A 13,638-nucleotide genomic window follows, 5' to 3' on the forward strand; every position below is an offset into this window, starting at 1 on the left:
AAATAATTCCTTGTCCTACATTCCAATTGTTATTCATTTTTGATCCCACAGTATTTAGTACAACTATAACAGTCTTTGAAATCACATACTAAATCCCACTGTAATCTCTAAAGCCTATTTTTTGGAGTCTTGTCTGTATGAGTATTTCTCAAAACATTCAGTTTAGAAAACTCCAGGGTTACCTTGGTGTGTTGCATGGTACAGCTAAGTTTACATGCTTGCTTTATTTTCCTCTTGCCGAAACCCTCTGTACTAATGTCGATCTAGACTGTTATGCTGATGACACCCAATTCTACACAGTTTATTATGAGCAATGACTACTAGAGAATAGTATCCCAACCGAGAATACTGTTGTTTTACATCCTTATAGGTATCCTCAATCTAAATCAGTCCCTGATGTGACACTTGTAATGAAAACCACGAGGCTTGGCTGGGTTCGCGTACCAGGATAGAAAACCAATCATCTAGAGTGTCTACAGCGTTCCTGCAGTTTGTGGGTTACTTACTGCTGATACTGACTCAATCTGTAGGAGGTTTTCTAGACAATGGCAGTGTAGGGAGAACAGGAAACATGCTTATTTAGGACCGCTGTTGTCTAAATTAGATGAATTACATGATTAAAGGGAAAGTTTAATTATCCCACTGGAAAAAAACAGCTATTTCGGTCTGATAGTCTGAGTCAACCAATTAGCCTACTTTTAGCTTATTACTATCCATGCTCTGCTTCAGAATCCTGTATAATGTGTTTTAAAGCACTATTTGTTTATCAATCCTAATACAAAAATCCCCTTTCTTCAAGAGGTTCTTTGAAGCTATGTGTCAATTTAAGCCAAATCTTAAAATTCAAAAACTGTCCTAAAGTAATTTTGCTTAATATCATAATGATAAAATCATGGCAGAAAAATACTTAGCTTGATCTCTTTCAACTGTAGCTACAGTTTTAATCAAATTGATATCTGTGGATTACATTTAAGGGCTACCAAAGGCAAAAACTATAAAATGTCTAACTACCCAGTTTTCAAAAATGATTCAGGAGTTCTGTTTTTGGTCCAAGCAGCCATGATGGACCTTCACACCCAGTATCTCTTCTGCCAAACCTGATTGCATCATCTCACAAGTCTTAGCAGACCCCCCCTCTCCTGGTACAGAATCTGGGCATTACTCAACCTTCCATTTTCTCCTTCCATCAACAAGATAATGCAGTTTTTACAACTCACAATTCCCCGATATGAATGGAGGAGTGGAAAATAGCAGAAAGGCGGAGGTGTGGATTGTGTTGTTTGATTGAAAACAGCTTGTTGGTCTTCATTACCATGATGTTTTGAGAATAGATGAAGGCAAGGCTGACTTAGGGCTGCAGCTGGGAATTATTTTGTTCCAGGGCCTATGCTGATATTCTGAAAGATGATTTATAAACTCACAGCTGTGTGTATAACTCGTTAAACACTGGACATGTTTCTTTTTGGATGGAGTGCTGTCATGTTCAAGATATTATTTGTTTAATCACTGAAAAAAGGGCAATTACAAAAAGAAACTCATGTGCTGGGCATAAATAATGCAATATGTAGCTATCAATGCCAGTCAGTTTCCATCAACAACTTGCACATCCACAAGTTAAAGCCAAGCAACATGAAGAACCTTGCCCATGTCTAGCATGATACAAATGTGTAAACCCTCTACAGAAGCCAAGCTCTGACAAAAGTGTTTTAAAGCCTGCAATACCGACAAAGAGTAATAAATCAACAGGAATAAAATCCAATAGCATGGAAAATATGAGACAGTCTGAAAATCTCAAGCAGAAAATATAGAAAAAAGCATGATCCCATATGTTTTAATGCCAAATCAAACAATGTTCTTTGGGCACAAAACTACAAAGTGGAACCACTCTTGTTCTAAAGCAAAGATATTGTTAGCTGATGTTCGCTGATTATTTAGTTGTAGCATTAAGGCCAGATTGTATTTATTTTAACTCATCAATTCTGGCAACTTGAGGTAACTCATGCTAGTAATGGTTTCCTTGGGGAATCCTTCAACATAGGAATGGAATTTATCACCCTGTGAGTCAGACCTTTTTTCCACTTTTCCAGACTCAAGGAAGGATAACCCTATGGGGGTGGAAGCCTTGTTCTGACTGTTGGCTGGGGGTGGGAGTTTTCTAGTTCACCACAACACCCCTGCCTTAAAACTACTTCAGCCTTTCCTTTACACCCTCCGCTTACCCCCTCCCAGGAGAGACTCATGACCAAGTGGGGTAGATGATGGTCACGGAAAAAACGGCAGCATCAAAACTGGAGTGCACCTCCGCAGCCACAGGAACATTGCAGACACATTTGTCATTTGTCAGTTAAGCAGTGATCTCATGCAATGGTACCCCAAACAAGACAGGAAGGAGGAGGAGAAAGAAGAAGAAGAGGAGGAGGAGGAGGGAGCAGGAGAGAGTGACAGACAGATGGGCTGGTTATGTGGCATGGCAGTGTCTGTGGCTCTGGTGGTAATGCATCCCAACTCAGCAGAGTTCAGGATCATGGTTCTGGAGAGCAACGCTCTGCTGCGGTCCACTGTGCTCCACAGGCCCTGCTGGAGACAACAACATTACAGGCTCCTGTGGCCGGATTAGTGAGTCATGCTACACTCAGTTTTAGAGAGAATGCGCCTCCACCATCTCCTGAACTTACAGTACACGTGGGCTCTGGAGACTACTGTATATCCAACATGCTCCCCCTCCCTTCTTTTTCTTTCTCCTCTCTTTTTCTGACCTTTCATTTTGTGTTCTCTCACGTCATACATTTGGACTCCCTTCTACAACTTTGCCCCCCTCTCATTTTTAGTTAACTTTCTCTCCTTCCTCCCTACTGTAAACACTCTCTCCTCCTTCCATGTCAGTCATGAAAATGGAGCATAAAACCAGACAATAGCAGGGTAAAGAATGAGAAATAATGGGTGGTTTCGACTGGACCAAAGATAATTTGATTATGAGTCTGTGTTTCAAGTGATTTGCATCAAGGGAGAGTGGAAGTTGATCATAAAATCCTAAATGAGAGATTAGGCTCACATTTTGTTTGCCGGAGCATGTTGCAGTTTAGGAACAAACATCTGGCAAACAGCTTTCCTCACATTCCTTCAACCACTCTCCTCTTCCTTGTATTTCCTCCTTCCAACAATTCACATCTCTACAGTTCTGCATGAATGTGTAAGGTGAGATATATGCCTATACTGCACTCTCCCTTTTTATTTGCCTTTATCTCAGATTTGTACGAGCCAATAAATGTACTCATTAAATACAGCATGAGAACTGCATAAATCCGGAAGTCTGATTAAGATGATCTTTCTCTTCTTTAGCAGTTTTATAATGGTCATAAAAGGCTCCAGTTCTCATGATCTGACAGGCAGTCACTTACATGATCTCAGATCACCAGCTGAAATACACAATAAGTAAAGTGTCCCCCCCTAGTGGTGAGAATGAAAAACAAAATCATGACAGCGCCAAATCTTTCGCTCTCTCGCCCCATCACACAAATTTCCAGAAGCAAAACATGTGAACAGACAACAAGCAAAATGCTTGAGCTTCAACGAACAACAGCATAAATATAAAATAGAGCAATAAATCCAGTGGTGTCACCCTTTGGTTACAGGCAACTTGTAACTTGAGTGTAAATCTTAAAAAACTGCATCAGCTTGGAAATAAATTAGAATTTTAAAACTCCCTATAGTATTTCCTTGAGGAAGAACATAGTGTGCCTCTTTTTTTCAACATAACCAGCCTTTGGCTTCGAGTTATTCTGCACAGGCAATGGTTTCTGATTCATTAGGGCTCTTGCAGAAAATAATGTGTTTACATAAATTGGTTATACATCTCATCTTTGTCTATGTTCCTCAGATAAACAGACTTTTTCCTCTCCACTCTTTCGTTCTTCCCCCTTTTTCTCCATACTGCTGATGTGTCACCAGCCCCCCTATTCTTCTGCAGTTCCCCCCTTCATATACACACACACACAAACACACACACACACACACTCTAGCGGTTCCAGATGTGTGCAGGGATGATGTCATGGCAGACCGGAGGCATTGGACTCTGATCCCTTTCTTTTTCTCCAGAAAACATTCATCGCAGACGAGGGAGCACGAGGCGGAAGAGTGAAGCGTTGATAAGTTCCCAGACATTGTGAGTTTACAATGTTTAAAGCAGAGCTATCTCCCTCTGATTAGTTGAGTAGGTAGGTTTTTCTGAGTCACAGCCTGTTTGTCTTTGAACTCCCATCAGCATTATCCAGCATTTGACCCTACAGCCCCTGGAAAAAAGTGTCTACATCTCTATTTTTTGCGCATATCACACCCCTGAACTACCAATGGTACCTGAACATCCTAAAACATGTGTACATCAGTCCTGAGCAGATGTGGCTTTGTTCAAAAGAGGGCTAAGTACCAATGACAGAGAGAGTATAAGAGGAGGAGGAGTCCGTGAGTGTTGTGGTGGTTGCTAGACGACTGCAGTATAAATAAATTGCAAGAGAAAAAAGAAAAAGGGCCATGTAAACCCTGGTCCTCAGTGTGAGGCCTGTCTGAGATCTCTGGGGGATCGTGAAAATGGGGATGACTAGTGAGGGATAACATGAGCTGTCCCTAACCTTGTTACACACCCCAGCTGGACCGGAATTTGGGCCTCAGACACCAGCTGGAAGGAAGAAATGCACCAACCACCCTGTCACAGTCTTGTAAACTCCAGGGAAGAAAAAGAAGACTTCAAGCCCTGTGTGACAACTCAGACAGGACATCATAGAAAATGCTATGCACACTCTTAATTGATGTTTTTATCTTTACAGTTAATTATTAATTTTTCAATATACTTTCTTTCTTAGTTACATTTGGTATTTTTATATCTCAGATGTCATTGTTAAAGATTCCACACTTAATCTAAGCAATCTGTGTGTGTGTGTGTGTGCTGTTTATACTGAAAATGTGACAAGTAAAGTACACTCAAAGTCAGTATGCATATTAGATAGGCTAATGATTTATTTTAAAGCTGCCCTGATCAATGTATTAACAGTGGATCAAATGAGATTTGGGGAAGGGCTTATTCGTACTGATAGAGTCACTGAGAATGATCACCCGAACTTGCAGTTCACTTCAGCTTTAGGAAACATTTTCAGCTTGTTGTTTTGGTTTTTATGGCCAGCAGCTTTACTGTGCAACAGGCAGCTGTTTTCAGAATACAGCAACTATAGCTTCTGGCATCTAGCTGCTGAAAAGAATCCCCTTAGGAGTTGGTGGAGAGCAAAACAAAAGAAAAAAGAAGAGTGAATACTGGATTATTGACTATCTGACATATCTGTTGGATAGATACTGTTTTGTAACACATTCGCCATATCACCTTAAAAGTCCAGTGTGTAGGATTTAGTGGCACCTAACGGTTTAATTGCAGATTGCATCTCCCTCGTTTCACCCTCCACTTCCAAGCGCAAATAAGGTGTGTTAGCTTGTTTCTGCTGCCCCCAGCTGGCTTCAAAGTTTAATTTTTTAAGTGTGTGTCCCACAGTGCAATGCACATTGATGTGGAGGAGTTACTCACAGCTGCAAGACATTAAAAACCAATTGTGGTGGTGAGAAAGCTTCAGGAACACCTCCGAAAACAAAACAAAAAAACTATTAAATCTGTGGAAAAACATGTTGCTTTCCCTTAGTGAAGTTTGAATAATCTGTGTCTCAGTTTGATTTGAATGTGTTAGTGCACATATTGCACATTGTCGTGTAAGGAATGTGGAATTCTTTGTATTCTAACTGAAAAACAGTATACTATGTCAATTAATATATAATATAAATTCAAATAAAACAGTTTTTAGGGTGGCCATTTTCATCCAACAGGCACAGGTAACTGGGAATGTATCTATGTTCCTAAATCCCCCCCTTAGGAACCCTCTAAGCCCCTAACCCTAGAATTAGGGAACATAGGACCCTGGAAACATAGTACCCTTGGTCATGTTCCCATTATGTGCTATATAATTCTTGGGACCGTAGGACCCTGAGAACATAGAAATGACCGCAGTGTCTTGTACTGGTACTGTGCATGATGACTCACTGGTATGGGAAACTTAATGGAACAAAGAAGTCATTAACGTCATTAGTTCCACCTGTGTCCACACCCCTAGAGTGTTTAATCACTTTTGTCTTAACAACAGCGTAGCATACCCATCTTCAAATTTCGAAGGAAAATTTAATTCTCTATGCCTTTCTGTGTTTAGAGTGCAATGTAGTATTGGCACATGACTCTTTTCTGTATTAGCCCAATGTGTTTTAAAAAGCAGAGTAGATCAGTTTAGCAGCTAATCTCTGACTTTAATCAGATTACTTCATTTAGCCATTAAGCTTAGGTTCCTAGCCCACCCACATACAGTCTTGGTTTGTATCTGAAACTCTACTCTTTTTCTATAAAAAGATCGTGTGAGGACACAAAACTCAAAGCAAATGATCCAACCGGCTCACAGACAATTGCTTTTGATTCTCTGTTGTGATTAAAAATAAGTCCAAATCTTGGCATTATTCCTGTTTAAATCCAAATCCCTTCTCTGTTTTTGTCTGCTGGGTGGTTTCGCTACAAAGGCAGTGTGACAGATCTCCCAGCTAAAGCTAATCTGTCCTGATCTGTGTGGCACCTATGGGCGCTCTGTTATTCTCATAATCAAATTATGTTTTTGTATTCAATTGATTTAAGATGTAATCTCTGAATCCCTCTGACACGATGGCTGCTGTGTCGTCCAAAGTTTCCGAGATAAAAAAAAGAAAGACTGTCACACCTGGCTTTAGTTTCCTGTCATATTGAATAGTGAATACAAGCACCGGCCAGAATCTGCCTTTGAAGTTCAAACCTCATGGAGTCCAGTTGAGAAAATCACTACTACACTAGCGATTGCATCAACCATGAGCTGGAGAACCACTGGGACACTTTCACCATTCTTTCTTTAAGCAAACACAATCACAGCAAGCTTCGTATAAGTGATAGATTATTGAGGGGCTGTTTGAAATCTTTCCAAGCATTCTCAAGTAGCCAGTCTTGGTCCATTTAATAACACTTGCCTGTATTTTTAAAAGGAAGAAAAAAACTATTTGTAAAATAAGAAGCCAGCCATTTTGGTCCCACGGTTTGCAGACATGGGCCAATATCAATAGTTCACATATTAACTTTTTCCAATAGCCAGGGACCTGGTGGAATATTTTTTTGTACTTCACTAAAATGCCATTTATTCACATTGCACTCTTTTCAGTTACAGTGTTGTTTAATTTCCACTTGAATCACATTCACCACACATTGTAATTATAGTGTTACAATGGCAGCCTTCGTGAATGTTACACTCCTATTCTGGAAATAGTTTTTAACTTTTTGTAGCCCTCTTTAAGTGTCAGACATCATACACCCATGCTTTCGGGTAATATTAAATCTTTTTATAGACCCAGAAAAATATCATATTTCTCTATATTCTTCACGTGAAATTCACATTTGTCTCCATAGTGTTTATAGAAAAAGAATACAACAACAGAGTTCTACACCTGCAATAAAATGTAATTTCTGGTTGAGTTAAAGCTACCTATAGTAGATTTTTCCCTAGTGGCACTATGAGGCAGGTCCTATTTTGTTTGTATCTCGTGCACATACACTAGGACATTTGTGCAGATTCACAAGCACATGGCAAGCATGATACACATTCCTGCCGATGGTTTTATGTGATGCCACTGATTGAAAGTTAGTGGTGGCGACATGTAAAAAGAAACATAGCAATGTGCCAGCGAAAGGCAAAGACGAAGAACACCGCTAGCTAATTAACATGGATGTAAACAATACTTGTTCCAAAATATCCACAAAAATGGCTTTACTAAAGGTTTTATGAGGAATGAAATGCATTCAACATGTCTGTCAGACCTCGAGGCTACAAACAAACAAAGGGGTTTTGGTGAGAAACAGTGAATATAAATATAACATAACTTGTGTTGGCAAGAATAGTCCACAAACTCCCATGAACCAAGTCAGCGATGTTTTCCTTTTTTTGTACCACTATTTTGAACTCCAATAATAAAAAGGGGATGAATGATCATGAAGAAATGGTTATCACCATTTAAACGAAGTTAGCTCTTCTCATGTCTTCTCTGTGATTCGTGTTACAAAAAAACCTGTTTGCATGTATGTGTCCCATATTTGAGGTGCTATAGTCACCAGACAACACCACAAGACTCAATAGGAGACAAAAGAAAAGGGAGCATAGTGGGGAATTAGACACAGGGATACCGCTGGCAGATGAGGTGGAAGACAAGGTGGATGTTTGCTGTAACCCACTGATGAAATAGTTCTTAAGGCTGAGACAGGAGAGAAATGCGTTCATGTTTCCTGCACTGTTGACGAATGCTGCTAAATCTTGACTACATCTGACATTTCTGACACAGAAGACTGCTCAGCCAGAGATATTGCACTCAGTGATTCTGGAAGAAACAAAAACATGAATCAGTTTTTCTAGGTCAGTAAAGAAGAGGAAACATGTAATCCTCGAGACGCATCCCAGATGGAAAGATGTGCTTGTTTTGGATTTTGCCTTAATGTGATTTGTCAAAGAAGAAATATGGATCAAGCCTGCGAAAGCTCACCTGCAAGAGTGAGGAAGTTTTCATTTATGTTTTGATATCCAAAAATAAAGGATTGGGGATGTTTAGCTGTCATATTATCAGGTTTTGTTGCAGTATAACGTTGTGTGTCATCGATATAAGTGAAAAGTAAAAAATCTCAGAATAGATAATTATTTAACTAACAAGGAGGGGAATTTGACTATATTACAATTTTTTCAGTCAAAAGCATTACTAAAGATGGGTTGTATGAATATTTTCACAGGATTTCTGTGGCATTTTAACTTGTAGCAGGAAAAGCACAGGTGCAATTAATAAACAGCTGTAATAAATCCACTGTGTCCTACCTGACCAGAACCATATGGTAGACTGACAAAGTTAGTAGCTGCTGATATAATGGAGCATTTAGCAGCCAAGTCTTCACAAGTGGAGACCAACTTAGAGCTAAAAGAAGACTGAATATTGAATTTATATTTGTCAGGTGACCTGAAATATGATATCCTAATGAATGCTAATGTTACTACATGTCTGCTGGACATTTAAATAAGCAACTGTTAGCGTACAAGTTTGCCATAATGATTAAATGTCTTTACTTGTAGCTGTAGCTGAATTAGTAAACATTATAATAAACACATAATTAAGCCTGTGATTTACTTATTTTCTTCCACTGTACCTACAGTACACTTATGTACCAGTATGAACCAGTAAGTATTTTATTGGTACCTGATTTGTACAACCCAACTATTTTTCAACCTCATTATTCAACTTTATTTCAACAGTCACCAGTTCTTGACAAACGTGGTGTTGTAGACATTTACAAGGAATGCTTCAAGTTCTCAGAGAGAATGGGGAAGCGCCAAAGGGGGTGTTAGATAAGGATATAATTTGACACATCCTAAATCACACATCCAACCTTTCCTCTCGTTGACTCTCAAAGGACAGAGACTGATAAAAAAAGAAGTAATCCCTCATTTAAATGCGTGTACTTATTTGCTTTCAGCCCGATTTTCATTAGTGGAGCCTTGGGAATCTGTTCTGTGATTGGTAATCAGTTCAGAAATGAGACAAACCCTGCGGTAAGAGTCATCTCATGAATTAACGGGAGAAGAAATGAGATCTTCTGTCCTGCAGGCACCATGGGATTTCATTGGTGACGGGGCCTCTTAATTAAATCGTGTTTTGGGTCATCCAGGGTGGAGGCCATCACTCAGTAGTAGACAGAGTCTCCCTCAGAAGCTGGACCGATATCTAGGTTTAGTGTATGATTCATAACAGCAAGCCTGAGTCATCTCTAAAAGCACCTATTTGGTCATGTTAACTTCTTTAGTATTTTGTTACACCAATATAATTTCCCATAGGACTCCTGAATATAGGACATTGTCCACCCAACAGGCTTGTTAACTATTTCCTTGGGAGGAAAAAATAATATAATAGGACCAACATCAAGCAAAATAACATCAGAAAGTTGATTGAATGTGGATAATGCCGATTAAAAGTCATTGACCTGAACACCTGTAGAATCTAATGTAAACCGGTGAAACTTATAATTCCAAAGGTTTATTTCAGTTTATGGTTTATATGAAGTATTTGATGCCGAAGTAAAAATTCATGGAGGAAAAGAGAAGAGTTTTGTATACAAGCCTCATGTTCATTAGGGGTTTGCTTGTCTGTGTGTATCCATGTCCTTGGTTTTGAAGGGTTGGTTAGGATCTATGGACTTAATTACTCTGGGTTCGTTGCTGGCTCCATACAAGCGTGGTTCGACCATCTTTGGTTGTGAGATGAGTTCTCTGTGGTACGGCTGCCTGGAGTCAGAGGTGGTCAAATGGTCTGGATGCTTGCCACAGCTGCAGTCACACCGGGGAGAAAAAGACCTTATGAAATTGTCCAAAGATTACAAAGAGCGGCTGGAGCAACAGACGTTCCTTTGTCCTGCGGTGAAGGCATTCCTTACACTCATACGCTGTGGTATTCACTGTGAATACGCTCTAATGTTTGTTTCCAAATGTCATTTTCCATAGCAGTGTGTGCTTGCATGTGTGTGTGATTTATTGTGAGATCTAAAAGAGGATGATGACACTGAGAGCGCTCCATACAAACCGTCTGTCTGGTAAAGATGTCACACCGGAATCTGACCGTGTGGCTCAGAGCCACTGTTGAAACCAAATTACATCTCAAGGTGAAGAGGTCAGCGGAAGAATTTCATTGTTGGTCTTTTTTACAGGGTGGGGGTTCGTTAATGGTGACAACTAGCTAGGAAATATGGAGGTTCATGTTACTGACCCCAGGAAATCAGCAAAAATGGCATATGGGCGTATTTTGGCTCACTAAGTCAGAGTCCTGGTCTCCTTTTGTTTCCTTTAATAAACATGATACTTTCTATAGCTCCCAAAGAACAAGATTCTGTTAATAAAATGCATTCAGATCATTCTGTGAAATACTTTAAATCTGAACAGCAGTGCTGAACTTGCCACTCTGGTAGGGAGCTTTTCCTAGCTCAAGTTTTCCCCACTTAGTGGCAGCATATTTTCCACTATTGCGCCAAAGAATAAATGGGATCCATCATGATTTTGCTGAGGCCTGGAGAGAACAAAAAAAAGAGAGAGAAGAGAAGAGAGAGAAAAGGGAAAGTGAGAGCTCACAGAGCAAGAGAGATTTTCTGGTAGATTGTGAGGTGTTTTATGGTCTCTGACCCACGGTTCTACGCCCTCGTCTCTAATTAGCAGCAGTTAATTAAAGAGCAGAGATGAGTGGCTAGCAGCAGCCGGGCTTTGTGTGGGGAAAGTGAAAAGTATCTGCTGACACGCCTCCAGGCTCAGTGTAAACATGCAGCACACATCCATGGTGCCCTAACCCCCTGCTGTTACAGCTCCGAGAAAGTTACGACTGCTGAAATGGATACGTGCCGTGAATCAATTCAAGAGCACATTCAAACCAACCAAGAGCTCCTTTTTCTTCTCCTGAACCAAATATGAATAATATCTGTTGACAATATTGAGGACTTATTGCCAGATGGCAGTCCAACAAGGTCACAGTGTTGTTGTTGTGAGTAGATTGTACAGTCCTGAGTTGTCAGTTGGGACCATAATGGGCAGAATATTATAGAAAACTGAAGCCACAGTCCAAGTATTATCTCAGCTCAGCTCGGGACCCGGCCTGCTGACAGCATATCTATTCCAGATGGAGGAACCAGCTTCCCTCTGACCTCTTTTTGCACATTTTTCTTGGTTTTCAGAGACCTTTGTTAGAAAAGGTCTGTGCTTTCATTTCTGGAAACGTCATTGTGGATGCCACTGTGTTCGTCTCTAATATTAAAGCAGGGCCTATTAATGGCATGTCTGTCTGTGTCTGTGACGTAAAACTTAACATGCGTCCAGGCAGTCTGAGGTGGCCACGTGACTGCGTCTTCCTTTCCCACAGCTCTCATACTTTGGCTCTGAAAATATTCACCAAAGTTGAAGATCTTCCAGTGAAGATGAGGAAGCTGCAACGGGCCAACAGCTGAGTGCTGTTCAGTGTTGAAAGATGTTTACTCATTCCAGGCTTGAATTGACGTTGCCATCACAAAGACTCTGAATAACAACCTTCCTCATTCTGCACACCTGTACTGTATCTATCCTGTAACAGTAGAAGAACTAGAACAGAGGTCCATGAGGCCCTCGGGGTCTTCTGGCTAGCACTAGCACTACTTAAATAAAATGAATAGTATGGAATCATATTAATCATCATCAGTAATAGCGTTTGATCCTACATAGTGACAGCTCCTGCAAGCAACTGCAACAACTTGAAGTAAATTGTGGTATAAAATGCCTACAAACATTCAAAAAGTCAGGGATGCTGCGAAACTAAATCTTAAATTCAGAACAAAAACAAAAAACAAGTTGTATACGCACCATACCGCTGTTCTACCATTACCCACACACACATACAGGCCATGAGGTGACAACCTTGATGCGTTTCACAGACAGACACCAGCCCCCACCGGCCCTTGTGTGACGGTGCAGACTAGGCTGATCTCCAGAGGTGTGCTTTCCCCATCAGGCTGCCTGCTCTCACACCAGGCCAGACAGGAACATACCAGTAATGGAACAGACTGAAACCAGCAGGTAAAACACACTGCGGAGACCAGCCAGAAAAACTATTACAACCTGAAAACAGGCCGCTGAATTATGCCCCAAGATTTCTGAAAAAGATGAAACAATGGCACAGTAGCATACAGTTTTCACTTCAGACTATTTGCTAAAGACTGTGTTGATTCATTATTTGTGGACAGTTTAAAGATACAAACTGAAGCAAATTCAACCTTGGAGTCTGAAATACATAAATTCTCATGATTTCTCTCTATTTACTCTTCAAGGAATTGTTGGTTGTGAAAGAGACTGCTTGGTCCAGCCAAGATAATTCCACTCTGAGTTTAAGAATCTTAAATCTGTCTAATCATCAGGCCTAAGTCAGAGTGAAGAGTCTAATCCCTTTTGAATTTTGTGGACAAAAGAAAATCACGAAGAAACAGAGAGAATACAAGACTACAGTCATGCTTGCGGCTCTCTGAGGCTATAGTTAGGCACAGTGGTACTTTGAGCTGAATGCATGCTAACATGCTCACAATGTCAATGCTAATGTGACGATATTTGTGTAGGTGTAATGTTGACCATGTTTGTTATTCAAGTTTAGCATTTTAGCATGCTAGTAATTGCTAGTTAGCTGCACCAAAATATTGGACACATTGAAATGTTGACCCTTTGATGGATGAAAATGTCAGATGACCAAAGTTATTACAATAAATCTTCAGTGCCACATGAATGTCTGCAGATTTAATGGAAATCCTTGGGTTATTTCACGATCTGTGGACCTTCGCTGTGTGTCATCCCCTCGCTCTCTCCCTCTTTCCTGCCACTACAGCTATTCACTATTGAATAAAGGCAATAAAAGCTCCCAAAAATGAAAAAAAGAAAAGAAAATGTGTTAGGATTGATCTTCTGGGCACCACGAATGTATGTACAGACCAGATCAACAGACAGACCGACATTGCCATCC

This window comes from Morone saxatilis, unplaced genomic scaffold, assembly GCF_004916995.1.
Source record: "Morone saxatilis isolate NCDOM2014 unplaced genomic scaffold, NCSU_SB_2.0 Contig21, whole genome shotgun sequence".
In the NCBI taxonomy this organism is placed as follows: domain Eukaryota; kingdom Metazoa; phylum Chordata; class Actinopteri; family Moronidae; genus Morone; species Morone saxatilis.